Source organism: Chiloscyllium punctatum, chromosome 49 (assembly GCF_047496795.1).
Source record: "Chiloscyllium punctatum isolate Juve2018m chromosome 49, sChiPun1.3, whole genome shotgun sequence".
NCBI lineage: Eukaryota > Metazoa > Chordata > Chondrichthyes > Orectolobiformes > Hemiscylliidae > Chiloscyllium > Chiloscyllium punctatum.
In genome coordinates this window covers 32587445-32595864 of record NC_092787.1, presented here as the reverse complement: position 1 = coordinate 32595864, position 8420 = coordinate 32587445, and positions in this window count along the sequence as shown.

The window sequence follows — 8420 nt, the reverse complement described above, 5'->3', positions numbered from 1 at the left end:
CTTCGGCACACCTTTTCATCAAGCTCTTCTTCCTCATCAAATGCTATGCTTTCCTGATAAATGCTTCCCTACTGTCACTGTACTTTCGTTAGCATCTCGCTCGTTCATAAATAGTTTCCTTACACTTCTTACAACATACAAATTTCCTTGCAATCAAACCTAACATCGTGAATTAGATTAACACCAAAAACGGACAAAGAACCATGTTACATGCCTTAACCTACCTGTCTGAATAGCCTTCGAGAGTGTGATGTTTGAAAAATCACTGTGGGGCAAGCAACATCAGAAGAGCAGGATAATCGACGTTTCGGGTATCAGCCTTTCATTAGGAATTCCTGACATAATGTTTGAGCTGAAAACTTCGATAGTCCTGCACCCCGGATGCTGCCTGACCTGCTGTGCTTTTCCAGCAACACAGTCTCGACTATGATCTCCACCATCCGAAGTCCTCACATTTCCCTTTTCAGAGTAGCTGCATGTTCTTTCAAAAGTGCAAATCTATCCATCATCGAAACCCACCATTAAAGTGAAAAAAAGTCAAAGTTATAGCTAGAAATCTTTTTGATCCTTATTTCTGCCTTAATAAGAATTGAAATCTCTCTATGAATCCAGTGCTGAATTTTATGTCTACACCCTATCAAAGAGAAATATATATTTGTGATTTGTCCAAAATCCAAAATATAAAACTCGTCGACATCCTTCCTGGAATTCAAAATCGCGTTCTTGTTTATCCAACAGGCAATTCTAAATCTACGTCCAATGCATTGCGAACTTTGAACAGAACTCAATCCCTGACCATTCCTCTGAACCTAGTTTTTATTGTTTTTCCTAAAATCGAAATCTAATATACAATGCAATACTGAACATAAGTATTATCCCAGCTTTTACCAGATGAGAGGTCATCCCTTAGGTGATTGCTTTATAACCTTGATTCATAATAGCAAAATTACAATTTAGTACGGTGTACCAATTGGTAATGTATGAATCACTGCCATTCACCTGAAATCTGAGACTTTCATCAGACTGTCCTTTTTTTTGGTAAGGATGAATGCGAATGAAAAACGGCTGATAGGGGTGTTAAGCTACAACTGGAGAAAGTACATATTGCTTGATTTTCTCTTTCAAAATGAACCACACTGCACAGCAAGTTCCCTTACTGCCACCCACACCCCCCGTTATTTCACTCACTCAAGAAATGATAGTGGTTTCCATGTGTTGCTACAAGTATCATTTGACAGATTAAGATGATAGATGAGGTGTCGTCCACGTGCAAGGAAAATTGATCAGGGCGTAAAGGCGTGACGACTCTAATTTAAAATAGAATAACTGACAGGTGTTGAATAATGCAGCAGCCTGAGAGATTAAAGGTGATTTGGAAGCTTGTTTCTGTTAGTGGCCGAACTATTTCAACATTTAACCTTAATACCTGACAGTCGTTTCTTCAAGCACTATGGCTGCTTACTATGACAAATGTCCTTGTCGTAGGGAACATCGACGAGGAGAAAGTATTCAGTAAGGATGCAGGAGATCAGTGTGAAACGGTCTGGCGTTGGAATGGACAGCATTTCAAGCAGTATGTGTGGAGTGGGGCACTCGACTTTTTAGGGTAAGGGGGCTGAACGATAGATAATTGGAAGAGAGATTTGGGTGGAGGATGGTAGCTAGAAAGGCGAATGTTGGAGGTGAAGGTGCTGGGTATTGTGATTTATCAGAGGGGAGGGTGCAGCAGATAGGTGGTACTGATGGTGGACATTTCAAGAAGATGATGTTAAGATGAAGGTTTGGTTATGACATAAAGTGTCGGTTTTCTATAAAATTAATTTTAATGTTCATATCTATATAAAAATATTTCCTATATTTTGAGTGTCCCAATGAAGAAGATAAGATGATGTTCCTGAAGGGGGCGGGTGGAGGACGTCAAGGAGTGTCAAGTCTTTGTTGAAATGGGAGAGCGTTTTACTGTGTTTTGCCACAGGGTCGCAGTTTTCTTTAGTGTGTACACCCCACCGCCTGTGTCTGACCACTTCACTCCCCCCACTTCCCTAGGAAATGCATGTCCTTTGCTTCCTCCACCACCAACGCTTAACGGGTTGTCACCTGGAGGAAGAACTACTTGTTTTCCACCTTGCAAGTCTCCAACCACACATGAATCAATGTCTATTTCAACAGTTTACTCATCTCTACTCACACCACCTAATTCAGGATCCAACCCTCCCTCTTGTGATCGCTCATTCGGACTGTTTGAGCTTTTAAACTTCCTTTGCACCTGTCCACTGCACCCTCCTCTCCAGTTTGACACCGCTATCCACCAACATCTATGAATATCTCTCGACTACCTCACTCCCATATCACAGAACTCAGCCCCTCCCATTTATCTCTTAGCTGCTTGTTCCCATCCCCTATATTCCTGATTACGAGCTTATGCTCGAAACATCAAGTCTACCGCTCCTCAGACGCTGCTGATCTGCAGTCGATTGCCAGCACCACAATATTTGACTATACAATGTGAGAGAGATGAGTGAAAATTTAGTGATTTCCCTGTTTCTGCTCTCGTCGTGTGACCATACCTGAATGACTTCGTTTAACGGTGAAAGTTTGCTTACCCTTTATTTTGTTATGGAAGAAAGCAAACCAGATCCCAACTGCCCCCAACCCAGCCTAGAACAAAGCATTTTCTGGGGTGGCATGACCCTAACTTCTGTACTATTTGAAACGCAAAATTCATGTGCTGGAAACTATGTGTGATTCGATATGTCTACCACAAAGCTTTCAGCAAAACATGCAGTATGTTTACAGCGCAGCTAAAATAACACAAACACACACACAACGATTGAGTACAACTCTAAACCTTTGACATACTTAACAAGGTAATATATTGTCCAAGCTCTCGCCATCAGCTCTTTCACTGTGGCCACATTCACCATAAACATGCCTTTTGCAAGTGAATTCGCGAACACAACTGATATTCTATCAAATTCAGGAGAAGAAGCACCAAAAGAAACGTTCTCCGCCTTTGATGTCGAAGAGGAAGCCATGTTGTCTAAGCCCTCACTCCAGGAACAGAGAATTCACCCGTTCAGTTCAGACATCCTGGAAAAAGCCGTCAAGAAAACCAAAGTATTTACGTTGGATTTGTGTGAGCTGTATCGGGCACAATTACTATTCCTTTGTCTTACTGGAAGGAAACACCTCGGGAAAGAAAAAGCGTTGTTGGCCTGCTTGAAGGAGACGTTTTTGTATCATTACAGCGATAAATATAAATTTGTTGTAGCTTTCTGCAAGGTCCACAATCTGTTCATAACATTGAGATGAGGCGAAATCTGCATAATACATAATTGTGATGCTAATTAAATGTCATTCAAGATATAATAATTTACAGAGCCGAAATTTCAAGTGTTCAAAAATGAAAAATCGTGAATCCAAATACAGCTCAATTATCTTACAATGAGATGATTCGTCTTCGTTTTCAGATGACGTTACGTTACATGTAACCATAGGTTACGACAACAGTGATTGCATTCTGGCAATCAATGCTTCACTTGTATCATCTGTATCCAAACAATGACTGCTGGAACCTCAATGCTGTGCATCCAGTTCCTTTATCCACATATAGAATCTAAAATCTTGACTGGGGCACAGACTGCAACGTGGAACAGTCATCGTAGAACCTTCGAAATGGTGCACGAATCTTTGTCTTTAATGACAAAAGCCACGTTCAGTCCTTTCTTTAGAAATTCTGTATATTGCATCTTCTAGTCGTTATATTTCTCTCTCCGTCTTTGTCTCCGTGACCCCATGTGTCCATTATTGATCACTCCCAACACGAGACGATGAGAAAAAAACTGAAGTCAGGAACTGTAAAGGTGGAAATAAAATAAAATGCCCGTGAAATGTAAGCAATGGACATTAGTCCTTTGGAAGCATAGAGTGAAGAATGTTAATTGAAAGGGTGGAGAGGAGGAGATAAGACTATTGAACTGAAGGCAGAGTAACAATGTACAGATGTACGGAAAGAAGAAACAATTCTGACCAGCCCAAAAGTGAATCCTACCAGATTGGGATCTTTTGTTTCAATCAGCACAAGACCCTGACCTGAGCTTTGTGCGTGTGTAATTTGTTTGACGTTGTAAATATTGCATTTAGGTAGTCCGCATCAATGGGTTAACGTGATGATCACCTCAGAGACAGAGATTGACAACAAAGTGGTGAAAAATATCGCGATGAAGAATGCAAGAGTTTCACCATACAAAGAATTCATCGCAGATTCACCACACCCAGGTCCACCCCAGGAGCTGCACTACCACGCTCCCCAAAAACCAAAGTGCACAATCACTGATTGGAGACATGGGCCCAGCAATTATAAACCTCTCGTATGTTTGTAACACACGGATCCAAATATTGATTGAGTAAAATGGGGTACTATCCTTGAGGGTTCGAATGTCTTTCTTAATGCTGAGGACGTTGATTTGGCTGCACATGCCAGCACTTTTCGGAGGCAGCTAAATCGAGAGGAGAGCTGAATATCTTTTTTTCTTTTGTTTTGATGTTTTAATTCCCCCGTCAACTCTTGTGTTATTTTTCTCTCATATTTTTGGTCACCCTCTCCACCTCTGTATATTTCTCAGTAAGTATTCTCCGCGAATCACTGGTTTTATTAAATCCTGCCGTTGCCTCTTTTCCTTCTACACTCCTTGTCTCTGTCTCTCATTCCAGGTCACACTTGCTGCTTCACGACCTTTATTACTCACCTCCCTATGCCCGTCTCCTTTTGACCATATCCCTGACTCTGCTTTCTCTGTTGTCCTGGATAAAAACAAATGTTTTCCCCTCTGCACTGCAGCTTCAGTGGATCATCAATGAGCGAGCCGCGCGCAATATGGAATGGGCCCATGATGGCTGTTTGGCTGTGGTCACTTCAGAACCTGAAGCAAACTGAGTGTGGTCATGAGCCCCCGAAACCCATGAATCACCTTCACGGTAATCACAGGAATGTTATAATTGGGTTGGCCTTCTCACTACCGACATAATCAGAGCAAACAAATAGTAATGGGTTCTGCTGTTGAATAGAAAAGTTCTTACTTAATACTACTGTCAAGTATGTTTTATGTTGCAATTTTGGGCATCATGCGCCACATTTTACCAAACCAGTGAACAAACCAGGAATTCTGTGATTCGCTTCTGTGCTTCTGAATGAGCTGTACCACGTAATTTGTCTGAAGAATTTGTGACTGCTTTTATTTTTGCAGATGTGCTTTGATTAGCTCCCCACATATATTTAAATAATCCATTTATCCTTCAAACCCGAGCTGCTTGATGCCAACTCTTTTGTTTTGACTGTCCAATTCCAATTAGCTTAGCTTCCATACAATGTGGGAGCAGGCCCTTCGGGGCAATCAAACCACACCGACATGACGAAGAGTTTCCAACCCAGAACAATTTCGCTATGAGAAATTCAGCTTGCACTGTTTAGCATAGCAAATTCACCTGACCTGCACAGCTTTGGACTGTGGGACGAAACCCACTCCGATATGGGAAAAATGTGCAAAGTCCACACAGACATTCATCCGATGCTGGAATCGAATTTGGTACCCTGCTGCTATGAAGAAGCAGTGCTCACCATAGTGCCAACATTAGGACAAAAGCTGTGCGAACATGTCGTAAAATATCTGATGAGGTGTTTTCAACCTAATCAGGCAATGATTATCAGGAAAGCAAAGGGATGGTTCTTCGAAATTACCTCAAATGCAGTCAGATAGGTAAACGTTTCAAAAAATAAATAGGCAGCAAACACATTGCACGGAATGTATTACAGACTTCCAGAACATTCCGGGAGAAACGGAAGAACAGATTTGTTGTCCAATTTTAGGCAACATTTGAAGCAAAATGGTATGGAAAATAAAGGATTTGTACTTTCCAACCTTTAATTTCATAGTCATGGCAATAACCTTATACAGGAAGATTTGTTTTCAATGAACGTATTTTCCTCTATGCTCATCCCCTATGGAAAAGAACATTTCATTTTAACAGGCCTTTTCTCGATATTTCCATCTTTTCTCATCTCTTCTCAGACATGTGCACGTTCATAAGACATAGGAGCAGAATTAAGCCATTCAGCCCTTTCAGTCTGCTTCGACATTCGATCATGCTCACCACTCTTATTTTTCTGCCTTCTATCCATATTACCTCAACCCATTACCATGTCACAACCCGTCAACACGTCGTTAAATTTACTCACTGTTCCAGCTTTTACCGACTTTTGGTGCAACAAATTCCTCAGATCCATGATGCTTTGGGAGACGAAGATCCTCTGCAACAAATCTACAATTGCTCAGATACTTTATGTTGCTTTAGAAACTTCCGGTCTGATTCACCATCCAACATTTATTCCGAATGTACAGTCCTGCTGCATGTCCCTCCTCTATCCTGACTGTTTTAGAGCTACCAAATTTAAAAAGGACAATGTCTCTGAACCATTGCTTTCCATTACCATAGACTGTAAGGCGCGGATAGACAGGCGCACTACACCCATTTTCTTCATCCAGGGACGCATACAGTACTTTCAAGTGAGACAAAGATTCACCTGCATGTCTTCTAAACTTATTTACTGCATCAGGCGCTCCAGATGTAGCCTTCTCTCTGTCGGGGGGACAAAACGTATACTAACAGAAAGTTTCACCAAACACCTCAGCCAGGCCAGCCGGGGCGGATCTGATCTCCCAGTCAGGCCCAGTTTAAACTATGTTCCCACTTGACCATCCTTGGCCTTGTCCATTGATACAATCAATCAAACATTAAATTTGGCGAACAACTCTTCTTCCACCTGGGCAGCATGCAGGCTAGATTACTCAAAGCTAGGTTCTCTAAGTTCAAATGATGTCCTTTCCCAGAAGCCATTACCCATCAAGGCCTCTCCCTCCTCACTTACATTCGTATAATTGGTTCTTCCTTCTATCCAGCCTGATTCGTTGTCTCATCGACAAAAGATATCGTACCCTCTACCTGTGTTCACCCACCTCACCTCACCGTCCTGCCCGCCCACCCCTTTAGGTGAAGCGCCCGTTTCGCCCACGGCCAGTTCAGAAGAAGCGTAACACTCGAAAAGATTAATTATATACCTGCTGATGCTGTCTTGCTTATGTTCTTCCACCATCCCACTTGTCTCTCATGGAACAGACACTGGCAGATTTAGAGAAAAAGGTTCATTCACAAACTTACAGAAAATGTTGACGGATTTCGGTTCCCTCTTCCTTTCTCATTTAAACCCACAAATGCAAGTGCAAATGTGTTAAAATGCAGACACCTTCGAATGCGTGCACACGTGCAAATTAAAACTTACATGGCAACAAAAACGCATGACCCACTCTCACTACTATCCTTATATACAGTTGAGCATGGACACCACATCGACCGAGATAACACATCCAGGATTGGACAAACCAGAGACACTCATGGAAATTCCAACCAGAGCCTTATCAACGAACACAATGACATGGGTCTGATTGACCACCCCCTGAGAAAAAGACAAGGAAATGTTACCACAACAGGAAATAATGTCATTAATGGAAATGATATCGCCAACGCTAGTAGGCTCAAACATGAAAAGAGAAATCGGGGTACACCACCAGTTCTTAATTCGGAGGCTCACTGATGACATGATGACATGATGACAGAACGTATGAAAGCGAAGCATTCGGTTTAGTGAGCAAACCTACATCCAGTCTTGAACATGAGCTACAAATCTTCTGAAAACACGTGGCCTCACAAGTATATACGAAGAGGTTTGTGATCAAATATATATGGATATAAATAGATAGAAACGAAGATACACACAGACATATGCACAAACATTATTAAGTATACAAAAAAAGACAGTCATCGACATATGAAAATGTCAGAGACAATATCACTCAGTCTCACAACGAACACTGATATATGCAAAGAATTAATCATTTAGAAATGTGAAATACGAATGTAAATTCACGAGCAAAACTACATCATCACAGACATGTAAACATTGATCCACTGATATAAACTCAAACAGAAATATAACATACAAACACATAGTAAGAAAAAGACATGCAGAGAGCGAAGCACACTTGCAAATGCAGAGTCACTATTATTCATCATAATTATAAACATACATACACAGATAGCAATAACACAAACGGATGCGAAGTAGATGAAGAGACCAAGAAGAAGACACTGTAGACAGATTTAGCATCAGAACAGTGCGATTTATCAAAGAGAAACAAGAATGATTGGACTGAATGGATTGCCTCTAATAAATTGGACAGGCATGGCCTTTGGTGAGCCAGTGAAACGCTCAGCCACAATTCGGAATTTGTATTTTGATTTCTTTAAACTTAATTCCAGGACTTTCAATAAAGTTTCAATCCATTCATTTGATAAGGCATCTGCCA